We start from the raw sequence: 19,566 nt of genomic DNA, 5'->3' as shown, positions 1-19,566 counted from the left end.
TATGGAACTGATGGGGACTTTGGCTACCGGCTATGGGACCCTGAGAACCGGAAATTGATCCGGAGCAATGACGTAGTCTTCAATGAAGACTTTATCTTATCTTAGAGGAACCAAGAGAAAACAATGGGCAAGAAGGTATCCTTCAAAGATGACAAAGTCATCGTAGAAAGATCGACTCACTAGACCGAATTAGAGAGTCAATAGACAGTTGAACTCCAACCAGCTGACAACATCCCAGCCGACACCGAATCGGCAATAAGTCCCAACGTCGAACTCAAAGACAAAGTCATGAAAGACTGAGCCGAATCGACGAAGGTCGATCAAGGCAAAGTCAACAAGGGACAAGTCAGAAAAGAGTCGACAACAACCGCAGGGGAGAACAACCAGACACCGCCGAAATCCCGAACCGGGGGCGGAATATCGAACAAGACTCCTGACTCAACTGGTTCAACAAATGCCAATCGTAAAAAAGAACTAATCGAAGAATCCGAACTGAATAATACGGCACCCAGGACATCTAGACGAGCTCGAAGGAAAACATAGTTTTATCGATCGGGCCTCAACTACGTCAACGACACGGATGCAGGCGAACCAAGCACGTATGAAGAAACTATGGCCGCACCGGATTCCGAAACATGGCTACAAGCCATGAAATCCGAAATGGACTCGATTCATCAGAATCAGACATGGGAGTTGGTCAAACTACCAATAGGAAGAAAGCCACTACCTTGCAAATGGGTGTTCCGATACAAGTATGTATCTGACTCAGAGAAACCCAAGTACAAAGCTCGACTTGTTGCGAAAGGATTCAAACAGGAATACGGGGTTGACTAAAACGAGATATTCTCACCAGTAGTCAAGATAACCACCCTCCGACTCCTACTAGGAGTCGTGGTGACAGAAGATCTAGAGCTCGAGCAGATGGACGTAAAGATGGCATTCCTACACGGAGATCTGGAAGAAGACATATACATGTCTCAACCGGCAGGCTTCACGACAACGGGGGAGGACAGTCACCTCGTATGTCGACTAAAGAAAAGTCTATATGGCCTAAAACAAGTGCCGAGAATGTGGTACCAGAAGTTTGACTCCTAAATATGGTAGTTTGGATACAACAGATCAGACTCCAACCCATGCATGTATGTTCAACAATTGACCGACGAGTCAAGGATCTATCTGATCCTATACGTCGACGACATGCTAATTGCAGGGAGCAATCAAGCAGAGATCGGTAAGCTAAAGCGGAGCCTTCATGCAAAGTTTGCGATGAAGGAACTCAGACAAGCCCGACACATACTGGGCATGAGGATAGAGCAAAATCGGACGACCAAAACTCTTCGACTTTCCCAGTCCGAATACATCCGGAAGGTGTTGAAGCGTTTCAACATGGAGAATGCGAAGCTAGCACCAACACCGCTTCCGACATCGATCAGACTATTAGATAGAGACTCTCCTACAATGGACAAGGAGAGAGCTTAATGGAAAGATACCCTACGCATCGGCGGTAGGAAGCATCATGTACGCAATGGTGGCGACCCGACCCGACCTAGCCTATGCCGAAGGGTTGGTCAACCGGTACATGTCAAACCCAGGAAAGAAGCATTGGGAGGCCGTCAAGCACATCCTTGGGTATCTAAAAGGAACCATAGATGCACAACTGACTTTCGGATTGACAATCTCAGCCGAAATCGAAGGCTACACTGACTCCGACTATGCCGGGAATACGGACAATCGAAAATCGACATCAGGCTACATCTTCACCTATGGTGGTGGTGTGATATCATGGAGGTCAAAACTTCAAGAGTGCATGGCTCTGTCTACCACAGAAGTCGAGTACATAGCAGCATCGGAAGCAACGAAGGAAGCGATCTGGCTGCACCGATTGACTGCCGACTTGGGAACTGCAAACTGAATAGACCGACCAGACTAGCGCCGACTATCTATTGCGACTCACAGAGTGCAATACACCTCATCAACAATCTCGTCTACCATGCAAAGAGGAAGCACATTGAGGTGCGGTATCAATATATCTGGGAGCTCGTGACCGAGAAGAAACTCGAAGTCCGAAAGATCGACACCGAGGTGAACATCGCCGATTGCTTGACGAAGCCAATCCCAGATCAACGCTTTGAAATGCTAAGGATGAAGATGGGACTACGACAAGAGACTGAGTAGAAGAAAGCCAAACGAGGAGAAGAAGATAAGAGCTTATCAACACTCATACTATACCTCTGCCGACTCGGCTACTTGCCGACAAACTTGTAACATAAGATCTAGTTAAATTTGTAATCTAGGTTTATGGGGGAGATAACCCCAGCACTTGTACATGCAAGAAAGAGTAGTCCTTTTACGGGGGAGTTTGTTGGCATAAAAGGATGACTCCTTCCAAATTGTATCCATCTGAGTGTGAACTCTTTAATAAGTTAGGGCTTAGTATATAAGCTAATACCTAACATTGTAATGAGTGATGACGAAGAAAGATGATTGTAGAAATCTATGGCCTTGTCGACCACAGAAGCAAGGTACACGGCAGCGGTAGAGCTGGCAAGGAGCTGATTTGGATGAGAAACTTTCACAGCGAGTTGGGAATGAAGCAAATGGATTTCTTGCTTCATTGTGATAGCTAGAGTGCCATAGATCTAGCCAAGAATGTTGCATACCACTCCCGGTCCAAGCACATACAGAGGAGGTATCCTTGGCTGCAAGAGAAAGTCGAAGAAGGAGGAGAGTTTACCCTCGTGAAGATCCATACTGACGAAATTGGATCTGACATGGTGACAAAGAACCTACCAATGGACCAACTCAGAGTTTGTCGACAAAGGACAGGAATAACGGACTTCTCCCAACAAGAGTGAAGGGGGAGTTTGTTAGGAATATGTCCCTCCAGAGGGAGGAGCCGACTGCTCGGAGAGAGCCAACCGTCGAAGTCTAGGAGGAGCCGACTGTTCGGGCCGAGTGCCGATGGTTGAAGAGTCGACTGCGAGAAAGTCGACTGCGAGAGTCAATTGGGTGAGTTCACAAAAAGGAGATCCAGTTCGAAGACACGATTGACTAGTTAGGCCAACCGGATGGTCGATGACTAGGCCGACTAGTCGGATCAATTGGACAGTCGACATTTGATTCGGCTGATGGCTACTTATTATTATAGATAATAATAGTAATGATGTGTGGTAGGGGCTACATTTGTAAATAGCCAATACGATGTATTAGTATAAATATACCTAGGGCAAACAATGTTTAGTGTGGTTTACATGTAGTAGAACAGGTGAATCTGTGCGCCTATGTAGTATAGCGTGACAAAGAAGAGAGTGTGGGTGAGTGGGTGGTGCCATAGCTATGTTTAGTAATAGCATATGTCAAGAGCCCTCAAAGGCTGTTTACACTTTGTGTGGTGAGTGTTGTACTCGGATCTTGCTGTTGTATATCCATTGTATAGTGAAGCTCCGTTCTCTGTGGTTTTCTCCCATTTTAGGGTTTTCCACGTTAAATCTGTGTACACTGTTTTCTATGTTTTAGAGTTGTGTATTTCAGCATATTCCTTCTCTTGTGGATTGACGATCCGTTTCTCAACAAAAACTCATCTTGATTCGGCAACTATTCAATTGGAAGATGAGGGAGACAGAGCCAACAACCTCCCATATCAACACCTTCAATAGGGCGTTGACAGATTCTATGCCCAAGGCTTGAACTTCAAAGAAGAAGTCAAAGAACTTGCACTCCTTTCGAGCCTCTTGACAAGTTGGGAAGTCTTATGTATAACCGTTGTCGTGGAGAAAACCGTCCCTATGAGGAATTGGTGGATAGTGTACGTAAACCGGCCCTTACACACGGGCACATGTTTTGATGTATTCACATAGTTAAGTACAGGTAGGCGATGTAAATATCCTAGGTAGCACGAATTTAGTTAGGTAGGGAATCGAAGAGGATCTCTGTCCGCTAGGACAGAGAATAAAAGTGATGTAACAGTCTATAACGGCTCTCTCTCCTTGTGCTATAAAAGGAGAGGAAAAGGGTTGAGTGAGGGATCGCGCATTTATGTGAGGACGAAGTGTTGTCGGACTGGGAACCGAGCTCTCTCCTCCACCATCGTTGTTGTTTTTGCAAGGATTTTGAGTTAGGTTGGCTGCCTCTGCTGCGTGAAAGCCCGCGTGCTTCCGGTAGAGGCTCCACCACGTACTTCGCGTGTTCGTCTGTGTTGAGTCTGTCACCGGCTTGCCGGTTGTAACATTGCAAGCTCTGTAATCTATACTGATTTGGAATTGATTCTCTTGTCTCTGTCTCTCTGTGTTGTCTGCGAATCTCTCTCCCTCTCATCTCTCGCGCTCCTCGGTTTAGGGCCCCCGCGGTCCCGCCTTATTTCATACGTGAAAACGTAACAACACGACATTAATTTGGTGAACCCAACGTGAAACAAGGTGGCAGAGGAATCGAAAATGAGGGGATTAGAGCTCGCCGAAGCCATGGCGGCAACAGTCGATCGGATAGTAAGTGCTCGCGAGGGCACGAGCGCCCTCGACAGGGCCATTGAAGCAATTGTCGGCACAATAGGCCAGTTCGATGGGAAGGACGCCACGAGTTATTTGGTGGCTTACCGGGCCAAAATGGTGATGAGGGACATCCCGGAGGCGAGGCGTCTGGCTAGGTTTCCCCAGCTAGCGACACCGGGCATTTACACAGAGGTGCTCGAGGTACAGGCTGGATGCCGGACCTGGGGGGGAATTCGAAGCGCGGCTCCTCGAGCGGTACGGGCTTGATGACACGCTTCGGTTATCGAAGAGGGACTTTATGGATTGGGTAAAGACCCCAGGAAAGGGGAGGAATGCGTCGGCGCTCCTCCGGGAGTTCGAGGAACGCTTCGAATGTCTTTCGGCACTGTACAAGACCGTACTGGACAGGAGCCGCGTCCTGTTATTCGTCAAAGTTGTGGACGTGCGGGATCGGGACCAAGTGGGTCTCCTGCTGGAGACGAACGATGGGTTGATGACTGATTGGGCCGTGGTAAAAGGGGTTTGTGACCGTTTCGACAAATGACGTGAGTGGGTCGACAAGGGCTCGTTGGGGGCAGGAGCGGTTGCGGCAAGAAACCTCGAGGGACCCCCGCTGGCGCGCAAGGAGGAAACCCGGGATTGGCTTGAGACAGGCTCGTTTGGCGTGGTCAAGGACCCATCCCCGCAGAGCGGCTCTGGAAGAACTGACGCAGATGGTACGAGACCTCCAGATTGCACAAGCAAGGAGGGAAGGCGGAGAGCAGCCTCGCGACCGAAGGACTTCGGGTGGGAATCGATGCTTGTGGTGTGACGCGGTTGGTCACGTCCGGAAGGATTGCGTGGACTTCGCAGAAGCAATAAGGGCTAATGTGATGTACCTATGGAACGGGAGGGTGCACGCTAGCGAGACCCGAAGAGCCCTGGAGCTTAATATTGGACGGGGAGGAATGAAGAGGCTAATGGAAGAAGCGGAGGCGCACCATGCAGAGGCCGTCCATTATTTGGCATCGGCCGAAATCCGGATAGGAGGTAATGAAGACCGGAAAACGAAAGACTCTAGCTTCTAGCCCTTGGTGCTAGAAGGCCTCTCCGACGCACGACTAAAGAGGGAAGAAGCGGATCGAGCGGAGCAGTGGATCCGGGAGGTCACTGGATGGGACGATCCGGTCGAGGAGAAGACCGGTCTCGTGGAAGCCGCATGCTAGAACTATGAGGTTCTGGTAGAGGACAAGCGCGCGGGAAAGGCCGGAGGTGCCGGGCCCTCATAGCGGTACGAGACCCGGTTCAGGCAGAAGCAAAACAATGCTGGTAACCCCGGCGCACCGGACAAAACGAAGCGGGCCGGTTACCAGCTGAGCACGAAGATTGAGAGGTCAACGGACCTGTAGAAGGTCCTCGAAGAGTGGATCCTCGACAGCAAGGTGGAGCTGTCGCTGAGGGAAGTGCTCAGGATTGCCAAGAAGGAGTTCCACGATTCCATTGTGGACTTGGTGAAGCATAAACGACTCTCGACAGAGCCGGAACCGGAGAAGCTGGTGGAGGTGCGAACCATGCATCTGGAAGACATGGCCTTGGAAGACAAGTTGGTGGAAAGCCACTATTCGAGGTCGCACTGGGCCAGAGCCACTATGGAGACCCCTGTTCGGATCGGGGATGTCCAGGAGCCGGTGGTGGCATTGATAGACCACGGATCGGAGATCAACCTAATGTCCATGGATTTCTATAACAAGGGGAAGTGGCTGATCAACACCAAGCACGGATGGAAAATACGCGCGGCGACTCGCGCTATGGAGGAGCTGCACGGGGCGTGCCCGAATGTACGCGTCAAGATCGGTGACGTCGAGATCGATCAACACTTTTTCGTGCAGGAGACGTCCTCGCACCCGGTGATACTTGGCGAGCCATACATTACGGCGGCGCATATGGAGACAAGGGTGTTGGATAACGGTCAATTCCTGACCGAGCGACCGAACCATGAGCGGAACCGTGAAACCCTCGGCAGCGACGAACGAGGGGATTTTTTGAGGGGGCTATCGAGGCGTGGGGCCGCGATAGTCCGGGCACCCCGGAGGATCCCCACACTTGTACCATAGGTAGGAAGTTTTGGTTCTTCGATAGCGGAGGTTGTACGATAGCCGACATCATTGGCCAGGAGAAGAAACGGGCAGAGGAACGACTTAGAACGCGTGGGGTCCTCGCCCCCGATGAGGAAATTAGTGGCGCTGTGGAGGCGGTCTCTTTTGACGACACCCTCAAGGAAATGGGGAAGGTGATCGAAGAAGGCCTCAGAGAAGACCAGATGATTCCGGTTAGCTCGGTGGGAATGTACGAAGTCATTTCCGACTTCAGGGAAAGGGTCAAGTCGGACCGGACGGCTTGCGTGGATACGAGGTACAAGACTGTGGACCGAAATGTGAGGCCAGTCGTGGCACCCTTGCCGGAGGGTAGTGGGTTACAGATGAGAGGGGTCGTGTCGGACCCAAGTCTACGGGATCCGGCCGGCATAGGACATCGGTTCACCAACACAACGCTACAAGAGCTCAAGGTTGGTGGGGGTGGAGGAAGAACGGTTTCGGAGAATGCTCGGGAGGCACGGGAAGGCCTTCGCATTCTCGCTGGAAGAGATCGGGTGCGTGGACCCGACGGTTGTTGAGCCGATGGTTATTTTTACGGTACCGCATGTGCCGTGGAATCTCAAACCAATTCCAGTACCCAGAGCTCACATCTCGAAGCTGATGGAGCTGCTGAAGCATAAGGTGGAGATGGGCATCCTCGAACCGTCGAGTGCCCCATACTCGAATCGGTGGTTCACCGTGCCTAAGAAGAACGACAAGTTGCGCTTTATTTAGGACCTACAACCGGTCAACAAGGTAACCATTTGGAATGCAGGGATCGAGCCAACCATTGACGAGTTCGCGGAGGCCTTCGCCTGAAGGTCAATTTACTCAGTCGGAGATCTGTACTCGGGGTACGACCAATTCCAACTAGCCGTAGAGACCAGGGATATTACGACGATGTGGACTCCTCTCGGCCTAGTGCGGATGTGTACCCTTCTGCAAGGAGGGACAAACTCGGTAGCGCACATGGTGAACGCGAAGAATAAGGTGCTAAGGGACTGCATCCCGGACATTACCATGCCGTTTTTAGATGACATTCCAATAAAGGGATGTCCGGTGGAGGATAAGGACGAAACGGTCGGACCGGATGGGTGTCGGAGATTCGTCCCGAACCACATCGGAGACTACGAGAAGGTGGTACAGAAGCTCGAAGGGGTGTGGCTCACCTTCTCCGGGGAGAAGTCTGCTTTCGAACAGTCGGAAATCATGGTCATCGGACACCTATGCGGGCCTTAGGGTAGGAAACCGTCCTCGGCTAAGGTGGAAGCCATCTCTGTGATGAAGGAAGACTACAGGTCGGTTATAGAAGTCCGGAGGTTCTTGGGAGCTTGCGCATTCTATCACATTTGGATCCTGCATTACGCCCATATTGTGGAGCCACTCTACGGGTTGTTGAAGAAAGGGTGCAAGTTTGAGTGGAGCGGGGAGCATGCAGAGTTGGTCCGGAAAATGAAAGAAGCACTTGCCGCGGCATCAGCACTCCGAAAAGCGGTTTACGGCAAGGACGTCCCAATTTACGTTATGGTAGACACGAGCCCGACCGGGATAGGATGGGTGGTTAACCAGGAGGACGAAGCCGGCACGAGGTTCCCGATTCGGTTTGGGGCGAAAGTATTGAGCGAGCGACAACGAGGATACGCCCAAGTCAAGCGCAAACTGTGGGGTATCTTTTCGGCAGTCAAGGCCGACAAGGACTATCTAATCGGGAAGGAAGTAATAATCGAGACGGACTGCCTACCGATTCTCGGTATGGTTTCCGGATGCACGACTCCGGACTTGACAATGCTCAGGTGGATCGCGTACCTCAAGTCTCTAAATCCGGAGATACGACACATGTCCGGTAAGGACAACATCAGGGCCGATATGCTTTCAAGAGCACAGTTCGATGACGAAGACGGCATGGTTTCGGAGAATGAAGAAGTTGGTGAGGACTTCTTCGAGTCGGCTCGCATAGTGGCGAGGGCTGGGAGCAGCACTCCGGTGCTTAACGAGTTCGACGAGAGCAAGTACGACGGGGAGTGGCTCTAGATCGGTGGGTTCCTGAAGACGATGACGCCGGGAGCGGCGTGGACAAGGGAAGAGGCTAACCGGATCCGGAAGAAAGCGTACCGATTCTTGCTACGGGACGGGAGCGTATGGAAGCACCCGAAGAAGCGAGACGGCGTCCCGCTCCGGGTGGTGGCGAGGAAGGAGGAGCAGGAAGCATTGTTGATGGCGTACCACGAGAGCCCTTGGGCCGGACACCAGGGGACATGGGCCACGTTCGAAAAGCTGAAGGAGAAGTACTGGTGGCTGCGACTATACCGGGACGTGCATCGGTTCGTAACGACTTGCGAAAGTTGTCAGATGCATTCCATAGTCCAACATCGAGATGAGCTGCACCCGACTTACCCGCCGACCATCCACCTCAAGTGGATGGTGGATTTGGTGATGATGCCGATGGGAGTGGGGCAAATGCGATACCTGGTGCTGGCAGGAGAGGATCTGACGAACCAGGTGGAGGGCCGAGCATTACCAAACAAAACGACCACGACCGTGTGCCGGTTCCTAATCGAGGAGGTGGTATGTCGGTACGGGTGCGTAGGGAAGATTGTAGGAGACCGTGGAGAACTGGATGCACAAGAGGCTGAAGAGTTGTTTGAACAGTTAGGGGTTAAACTCTCACTCACTACGGCATACAATCCGGAGGCAAACGGGAAGGTGGAACGCGGACACGGGCCGATCGTAAAGGCGTTGGTACGGGCCTGCGGAGGCCAAGTCGGGAATTGGTCGCGGCTCCTACCCTACGCATTGTGGGCAGACCGAACTACGCACAGTTCGGTAACCGGGATCATGTCAGCGGAGCTGATGTACGGGCAGAAGTCGATCAAGTCGATGGAGCGAACGATCTCCTCGTGGGCCACCGCCGATGGAGAGATGAGATGAGCCGGGAGAAGCTGTTAACGGTGCGAATACAACAGCTCGAGCGAAGACCGGAGGACGTGGAACGAGCAACGGCGAAGCTATGTGCAGCAAGGACAAAGAATAAGGGGCGATTCGACTGGGCTCACCGACTATGACCAAGGAAAATCGAGGAAGGCGATTGGGTTTTGGTCTACGACAGCAGCCTCGACAACTAGCACAAGGCAATGCGGAAATTTGCGAGGAAGTGGTTCGGGCCTTACGCGGTGAAAAGCGCTAACGACAACCACACCTACCACCTCGCGGAGCTCGACAGAACAATAATAGTTGTGCCGGTGGCCGGGAAGAGGATCAAAGCATTCAAGAAGCGGCACGAGGACGAACCGGACCCAGGGAGCATGGATGGCGACGATGACCGGTTCGGAGCAGGTGGCGAACCGGAAAGCGAAAGATAATCGTGGGCTGGTCTTCTCTGGTAGAAGTCTATTCTAGCACATACCGGAGGATGTGCAGTTAGGTGGGGGCGGATGTCGTAGAGAAAACCGTCCCTAGGAGGAATCGGTGGATAGTGTGCGTAAACTGGCCCTTACACATGGACACATGTTTTGATGTATTCACATAGTTAAGTACAGGTAGGCGATGTAAATATCCTAGGTAGCATGAATTCAGTTAGGTAGGGAATCGAAGAGGATCTTTGTCCGCTAGGACAGAGAATAAAAGTGATGTAACAGTCTGTAACGGCTCTCTCTTCTTGTGCAATAAAAGGAGAGGAAAAGGGTTGAGTGAGGGATCGCGCGTTTATGTGAGGACGAAGTGTTATCGGACTGGCAACCGAGCTCTCTTCTCCACCATCGTTGTTGTTTCTGCAGGGATTTTGGGTCAGATTGGCTGCCTCTGCTGCGTGAAAGCCCGCTGTCGTGAAGAAAACCGGGCATAGGCGGAATCGGAGAAAAAGGCGCATGAACCGGCTCTTACACGGATGGGCGCATGAATCGATATTTTGATATTTTGTACATGATTCATAAATGGATCTCGGCTGATGTAAATACTAAGTAGTATACATTTATTGAGGGATTGTGCGTATCTCTGTCGAAAGGGACAGGGAATAAAGTGGTTTAACTATTTAAGGAGAGGGGAGAAGGGGGAAAAATATCGCGCGTTGGCGAGGACGAAGTGCTGCTGCAGAACCGAGTGCCGAGCTCTCTCTTCTCCTCCTCCGGTCGTCGGTCTCTGTGGGTGTCGGGAGTTCGCTGCCTCTGCTTTGTTGACAGCCCCTGTGCTTCAAGCAGAGGCTCTCCCCCTTTTGGTTCCTGGAGTTGTGTGGCAGTCGTCTGTGTGCGTGAGTAGGACCCCGTGTCGGGCCCATTACCGGGTTGCCGGTCGTAACTGTTCGAGTTGTAAGTTATTGAGTTTAGTAATTGGATTCCTATTTTCTTGCTCTTAAACTTCTCTCTGTGTATCTACAACTCTCTCTCTCTCTCTCCATCTCTCTCTCCTTGGTCCAAGACCCCTGTGGTCCCGCCTTTTCTACACGCACGCGCGTAATAGCGCGACATCATTGGTGAACCCAACGTGAACAGGTGGGAAAGGAGTCACAAGATGAGGGGATCAGAGCTAGCAGAGGCAATGGTGGTAGCCGTCGACCGGCTGGTAAGTGCTCGCGAGGGGACGGGTACCCTCGATAGAGCCATTGAATCGATCGTCGGCACTATAGGCTGGTTCAGAGGGAAAGACGCCACAAGTTATTTGGAGGCTTACCGGGCCAAAATGATCATGAGGGATATCCCAGTGGACAGGAGGTTGTTTGGATTCCCTCGGGTGGTGACGCCGAGCATCCACGCGGAGGTGCTCGAGGTGTTGGCCGGATGCCACACTTGGGAGGGGTTCGAGCTGCAGCTCCTCGAGAAGTACGGGTTTGATGACTCGCTTCAGCTGTCAAGGCGGAACTTCATGACGTGGGTGGAAAGCCCCAGAAAAGGGAGGAACACGTTGGCGCTCCTCCAGGAGTTCGAAAAACGGTTTGCGCGGCTGTCGACGCTGGACCGGACCGTGCTCGGAACGAGTCGAGTACTACTGTTTGTCAAATCGGTGGACGTGCTCGATAGGGAAAAGGTGGGCCCCCTATCGGAAACATACGAAGGGCTCACGACAGACTGGGCCGTGGTAAAACGGGTCTACAGCCGTTTTGACAAACGGCGCGATTGGAGCGACGGAAGCTCGTCGGGGTCAGGGCCGGCCCCGGGGAGGAGGCTCGAGGAGCCGGTATCGGTGCCGGCCGGTAGGCAGGAAGAGACCGGAATTTGGCTAGAGTCGGGGTCGGCATAGAATGACATGGTTAGAGGCCCATCCGGAGGAGCGGCTCTGGAGGAGCTGACACAAATGGTGCGCGACCTGCAGATTGCACAGGCTCAGAGAGACAACGGCGAACAACCTCACAACCGGAGGCCGCCGGTTGGGCAGCGGTGCATGTGGTGTAACACGATCGGTCACATTCAGAAGGATTGCGCGGATTTCGCCGACGCGCTCAGGACCAATGTGGTGTACCTCTAGAACGGGCGGGTGCACGCGAGTGAGACCCGGAGAGCCCTAGAACTAAATACAGGGCGCGGCGGAATGAAGAGGTTGATGGAAGAGGCCGTGGCACGGCACATTGAAGCCGTTAACTACTCAGTGTCAGCGGGAATTCGGGTCGGGGGTGACGAGTCCCGAAAGGTGAAGGACTCTGGATTCTGGCCGCTAGTGCTAGAAGGCTTCTCCGGAGTTCGGTTTAAGAAGGAAGAGGCGGACCGCGTGGAACAACGGGTCCATGAGGTCACCGGATGGGACGATCCGGTCGAAGAGGAAACGGGCTTCGTAGAAGCCGCTTGCCAGAACTACGAGGTTCTGGTGGAAGACAAACGGGCAGGAAAGGCCGGCGGGTGGGTCCCCCGCAGAGGTATGAGACCCGGTTCGGACCGAAACCGACCAATGCCGGCAACCCATGTGCACCAGACGGGAAGAAGCAGGCGGGGTTTCGATTGAGCACCGAAATCGAAAGGACCACAGACCTACGAAAGGTCCTGGAGGAACGTATCCTCGACAACAAAGTGGAGTTGTCGCTGAGGGAAGTGCTCGGGATCGCAAAGAAGGAGTTCCATGACTCCATCGTAGACTTGGTGAAGAGGAAAAGGTTGTCGATAGAGCTAGAGCCGGAGAAGCCGGTGGAAGTGCGAACGACGCACATAGAGGACGCGGCCCTAGAAGACGAGTTGGCGGAAAGCCACTACGCGAAGCCGCACTAGGCCAGGGCAACTACGGAAACCCCTGTGCGGATCGGCGACGTTCCGGAACCGGTGGTGGCCTTGGTAGACCATGGGTCCGAAATCAACCTGATGTCCATGGATTTCTACAAGAGAGGTAAATGGCCGATCAACATCAAGCACGGGTGGAAGATACGCGCGGCGATGCGTGCTACGGAGGAGCTGCATGGGGCGTGCCCGAATATATGCGTAAAGGTCGGTGACGTCGAGATAGATCAACATTTCTTCATGCAGGAAACATCCTCGCACCCGATGATTCTCGGAGAACCATACATTACGGCAGCGCGCATGGAAACGAAAGTGCTGGACAACGGTCCGGCGTATGCGCGCGTCAAGAGCTAGGACAGTCGGCATTCCGTCCAATTCATGACCGTACGACCGAACCATGAGAGGAACTGCAAGACCCTTGGCAGCGGGAGCCGAGGGGATGTTTAGAGAGGGCTATCAAGGCGTGGGGCCACGGTAGTCCGGACATACCGGAAGAACCCCACACATGTACAGTAGATAGGAAGTTTTGGTTCTCCGAAAACGGGGGTTGTACTATAACCGGAGTTAGCGTCTGGGAGAGGAAACGAGTGGAGGAGCGGCTCAGGGGATGCGGAGTTCTCTTCCCCGACGAAGACATCAGCGGCGTCGTGGAGGCGATCTCTTTTGACGACACCTTGGGCGAACTACGAAAGGTGATCGGTGAAGACCTTAGAGAAGACCGGACCGTTCCAGTAGGGTCAATGGGAATGTACGAAGTCATCGTGGACTTCGGGGAAAGGATCGGGTTGGATCGGACGGCCCGCGTGGATACAAAGTACAAGACCGTGAACCGGAAGGTGAGGCCAGTAGCGACACCCTTGCCGGAGGGCAGCGAGGAGCGGATAAAAAGGGTTGCGCCGGACCCAAGTTTACGGAATCCGGCTAGCATAGGGCACCGGTTCACCGACATAACACTACGGGAGCTCAAGGTTGGTGGGGGCGGCTTTCTACTACCGGCGGAGGAGGACAGGTTTCGGAGAATGCTCGGAAGGCATGGGAAAGCCTTCGCGTTCTCGCCGGAGGAGATCGGGTGCGTGGACCCGACGATCGTCGAACCGATGGTGATCTTCACGGTACCGCATGTACCGTGGAATCTCAAACCGATTCCAATGCCGAGAGCTCACATCCCGAAGTTGATGGAGCTTTTGAAGCAAAAGGTGGAGATGGGCATCCTCGAACCGTCGAGTGCCCCGTATTCGAATCGGTGGTTTACGGTGCCGAAGAAGAATGGCCCGCTGCGCTTCATTCAGGACCTGCAACCAGTCAACAAGGTGACCATCCGTAATGCAGGAATCGGACCGACCATAGACGAGTTCGCGGAGGCCTTCGCCGGAAGGTCGATTTACTCTGTCGGTGATCTGTACTTGGGGTACGATCAGTTCCAACTAGCCGTGGAGAGCAGAGACATTACGACGATGTGGACTCCTCTCGGCCTAGTGCGGATGTGTACCCTGCCACAAGGAGGGACGAACTCAGTGGCTCACATGGTGAACGCGATGAAAAAAGTGCTCAGGGATTGTATCCCGGACATCACCATGCCATTCTTAGACGACATCTCGATCAGGGGATGCCCGGTGGAGAAAAAGGACGAGGCAATCGGGCCGGACGAATGTCGAAATTTCGTGGTGTCTCACATCGATGACTGTGAGAAGGTGCTGCAGAGACTAGAAGGCGCGAGGCTCACCTTCTCCGGGGAAAAGTCGGCCTTCGGGCAATCAGAGATCATGGTCGTCGGGCACCTATGCGGACCATACGGTCGGAAACCTTCTCCGGCCAAGGTGGAAGCCATCTCCGCAATGAAGCATGACTGCAATTCGGTCACGGAGGTCCGCAGATTCTTGGGAGCATGCGCGTTCTACCACATTTGGATCCCGCACTACGCACATGTCGCGGAACCCCTCTACGGACTATTGAAAAAGGGGCGTAACTTTGAGTGGAGGACGGAGCACACGGAGTCGGTACAGAGACTAAAGGAGGCGCTTACGGTAGCGTCGGCTCTCCGTAAAGCGGTTTACGGCAAGGATGTTCCCATCTACGTGACAGTGGACACCAACCCAACCAGGATCGGGTGGGTAATTAGTCAGGAGGACGAGGACAACGTACGATTCCCGATCCGTTCGGGGCAAAGGTATTGAGCGAGCGGCAGCGAGGATACGCCCAAGTTAAGCGCGAGCTTTGGGGTGTCGTTTCGGCAGTCAAGGCCGACAAGGATTATCTTATCGGGACGGAGGTGATCATCGAGACGGACTGCCTGCCGATACTCGGCATGGTTTTCGGATACACGACGCCGGACCTAGCAATGCTCCAGTGGATAGCGTACATTAAGTCCCTGAACCCGGAGATACGGCACATCTCCGGAAAGGATAACGCCATGGCCGACATGCTTTCAAGAGCAAGGTTCAACGACGAAGACGGCATGGTTTCGGATGACGAAGAAGTTGGCAAGGACTTCTTCGGGTCGGCTAACGTAGCAACGAGGGAAAGGGACACTCCGGCGCTTAACGAATTTGACGAAAGCAGGTACGACGGGGAGTGGCTCCAGATTGGGAGGTTCCTACGGACGATGACGCCGGACGTAGCATGGACGAGAGAAGAGGCGATCCGGGTACGGAAGAAGGCGTACCGATTCTTCCTGCGGGACAAGTGCATATGGAGGCACCCAAAGAAGAGAAACGACATCCCTCTCCGAGTAGCGACAAAGAAAGAAGAACAGGAGGAACTACTGGCGGCATTTCACGAAAGTCCCTGGGCCGGGCACCGCGGAACGTGGGCCATGTTCGAGAAGCTGAAGGAGAAGTACTGGTGGCCGGGGCTGTATTAGGACGTGCATCGGTTCGTAACGACTTGTGAAAGCTGTCACATGCACTCCGTAGTTCGACACCGGGACGAGCTACACCCGACCTACCCGCCTACGGTCCATTTCAAGTGGATGGTGGACTTGGTGACGATGCCGATGGGGGTAGGATAGATGCGATACCTGGTGCTTGCACGGGAAGACTTAACGAACCAGGTGGAAGGTTGTGCACTGCAAAGCAAGACAACCACGGCGGTATGCCAGTTCCTGATCGAAGAAGTAGTGTGTCGGTATGGGTGCGTCGGGAGGATCGTGGCGGACCGGGGAGAGTTGGATGCGCGGGAGGCTAACTTAAGGAGTTGTTCGATCGGCTAGGCGTCAAACTCTCCCTCACTACGGCGTACAATCCGGAGGCGAACGGAAAAGTGGAACATGGGCACGGGCCGATCATAAAGGCGTTGGTGTGTGCATGCGTAGGGCAGGTTAGGAATTGGCCGCGACTCCTTCCTTACGCACTATGGGCGGACCGAACTACGCACAGTTCGGTGACAGGGTTTATGCTGGCAGAGCTGATGTACAGACAGAAGCCGATCATGCCGGTGGAACGGACGGTTTCTTCATGGGTGGCAGTAGATTGGAAGGACGAAATGAGCCGGGAGGAGTTGCTGGCGGCGCGGATTCGGCAACTCGAGGGGAGGCCGGAGGACGTTTGCGACCAAAGAGGATCGAGGAAGGAGACTGGGTCTTGGTATACGACAGCAGCCTCGACAATCAGCACAAGGTGGTGCGAAAGTTCGCTAGGAGATGGTTCGGGCCCTACACGGTGACGAGCGCGAACGACAACGACACGTACCACCTCGCGGAGCTCGACGGGACACGGTTAGCGGTGCCGGTGGCCTGGAAGCGGATCAAAGCGTTCAAGAAGCAGTTTGAAGACGAGCCGGGGCCTGTGAGCGGGAGCGACAAAGACGATCAGTTTGGGCCCGGCGGGGAATCGGAGAACGACGAGTGACGCCGGTTTTCTTCGGTATCTACCCGTCTCTGGCGCATGCCGGTGGATGCGCGGTTTGGTGGGGGTGGATGTCGTGAAGAAAACCGGGCATAGGCGGAATCGGAGAAAAAGGCGCATGAACCGGCTCTTACACGGATGGGCGCATGAATCGATATTTTGATATTTTGTACATGATTCATAAATGGATCTCAACTGATGTAAATACTAAGTAGTATACATTTATTGAGGGATTGTGCGTATCTCTGTCGAAAGGGACAAGGAATAAAGCGGTTTAACTATTTAAGGAGAGGGGAGAAGGAGGAAAAATATTGCGTGTTGGCGAGGACGAAGTGCTGCTGCAGAACCGAGTGCCGAGCTCTCTCTTCTCCTCCTCCGGTCGTCGGTCTCTGTGGGTGTCGGGAGTTCGCTGCCTCTGTTTCGTTGACAGCCCGTGTGCTTCAAGCAGAGGCTCTCCCCCTTTTGGTTCCTGGAGTTGTGTGGCAGTCGTCTGTGTGCGTGAGTAGGACCCCGTGTCGGGCCCATTACCGGGTTGCCGGTTGTAACTGTTCGAGTTGTAAGCTATTGAGTTTAGTAATTGGATTCTTGTTTTCTTGCTCTTAAACTTCTCTCTATGTATCTGCAACTCTCTCTGTCTCTCTCCATCTCTCTCTCCTTGGTCCAAGACCCCCGTGGTCCCGCCTTTTCTACACGCACGTGCGTAACAGCGTGACACTGCGTGCTTCCGGTAGAGGCTCCACCACGTACTTCAGTGCGTGTGTTCGTCTGTGTTGGGTCTGTCACCGGCTTGCCGATTGTAACATTGCAAGCTCTATAATCTATACTGATTTGGAATTGGTTCTCTCGTCTCTGTCTCTCTGTGTTGTCTGCGAATCTCTCTCCCTCTCATCTCTTGTGCTCCTGGGTTCAGGGCCCCCGTGGTCCTGCCTTATTTCATACGCGAAAGCATAACAACATGACACTGTCACTAACAACTGGTGGAAGCTAACACTAGACGAAGCGATTGGGGCGATACTGTCCGAAGAGCTTCGAAGAAAGTTGATGGGAATTGACCAGTAATGGCAATGCCGAAGCACACATCTCTAGGGGAACAACTCAATCATGTTGGGAATTCGGTCCCTCCGTATGGGATCCGGATGAGAACCGGAGGAGCCGGATCGGACATGCCGGAGGAAGGAACCGGACTAGACCAGAAGGTATCCGAATGGATCCGGTGTTAACCAGATCCAGGGACATATCTGTAAATATGTTTTTGGTGTGCCTGTAAAGGCTATATTTATAAATAGTCCTAAAGTCATATAAGTATAAATATGACCTAGGGCAATCACCTCCAAAAATGTATTTGTGTGTGTGGTTGTATTATTCTTTTATAGTGAGAGAGAGAGAGAGGGAAGAGAAGAAAAATCAGTTTCTATTCTAACCGCCGGTTGGCGAAGATATAGAGCTCGAGGTCATTGCCTCTGAGTCTCATATTGTACCCCCTCCTCTTGTAGTGATAGTTGGAGATTTCGAGCTCCCGTGGTTTTACCCTATTAAGATTTTCCATGTAAACATTCTGTGTCGTCCCTTTAGTGTCAACGTACAAACCTCCATTTCTGTTTTGTTCTTTCATTAAGTTTAAGGCTCGGTTGTGGCTGAGCTTTATTCTTCACAAATAAGAGCAGGCCAAGAAGGAGAAACGACCGACCGCAGTTGAAGACGAGAAGGGGAACACCAAATGCCTATTGCACACATTGCAGAAAGATATGCCACAATGTTTCCAACTGTTGGTTGTTGAACAAAAAGGGTAGAAGTCAAAAATTCGAGTGGAACGTAGGCTCTTCTGACTCAAAGTTGTCATCAGTTGGCAACCAGATTCATGTTGCCGAATCCCAGTCGAGAGAAGTCTTTTCACTAGAACGCACATTGAATGGGGAGATCCTATATAGTGCACAAGATGCACAAACATGGGTTCATCGATTCGGGCGCTACCTTCCATGTGACCCTCCTCCCGCCCCACAAAAAATGGTTTTCAGACTATTTGATCAATGCCGGCACGGTCTGACTCGGCAATGCGCAAGAGTGTCGAATCGCTAGAATAGGCAAAATACCCATTCATTTGCGGAATGGAAATATGACCTGCACCAAGTCCGGCACGTACTCGATCTGAAGAGGAGTCTTATCTCCACCGACATGTTGGCCGAAGACAGATACAAGATGACATTGAGTGAATCGTCATGAAAAATTTCAAAAGGAAATCTGCACATTGGCCATGGCGTGAAGTACAATAACTTTTACCCACTCATAGTGATCAATTGGGAGGGATCAGTGAATGTAGCCGAAATGCCATCATTGTTACTATGGCATGGCCAACTTGGCGATATGTCACAAACTGGGCTCGAAAGACTTTCGGCATGTTAGGAATATTTCCCTCCTCTAGTGTCTATGAGAGAAGTGGACAATCAAAGAAAGACAAGTTGAACACTAGATGGTCAGTCGGATTGACTAGGTTGTCGACTGCTCTGAAGGAGATAGAGAGAGTTGACTACATCATGGATGCTCCAGGTCAAGGAGAAGGCCGATTAGTCGGGTTGACTAGATGACCGACATGGGAGTCGACTAGTCAGATCGACTGGATAGTCAACATGGGAGTCGGCTAGTCGGGTCGACTGGAAAATCAGAATCGATTAGTCGGCTGATCAACTGAGATTAATAACAATAATGATGAAAGTTATGTTTGTAAATAGCCCATACTGTGTATGAGTATAAATACAACTAGGGAAAGCATAATGCAAGCAGTGTAGAACATAACGAAGCATTGTATAGATTGTAACAAAGAGTAAGAAGAGAGAGAGCGGGAGAGAGAACGGCGGCACAGTTCTGAGAAACTTGACAAGAACCCTAAGTTGTTATTCTCTACTTATTACTAGAGAGTTGTAATCTATTTTTTCTT

This window comes from Azolla caroliniana, unplaced genomic scaffold (genome assembly GCF_043228905.1).
Source record: "Azolla caroliniana isolate FFs.n. ecotype wild unplaced genomic scaffold, voAzoCaro1.0.p SCAF_13, whole genome shotgun sequence".
In the NCBI taxonomy this organism is placed as follows: domain Eukaryota; kingdom Viridiplantae; phylum Streptophyta; class Polypodiopsida; order Salviniales; family Salviniaceae; genus Azolla; species Azolla caroliniana.
The sequence above is the reverse complement of the archived record's forward strand: the minus strand, read 5'-3'. Positions refer to the sequence as shown.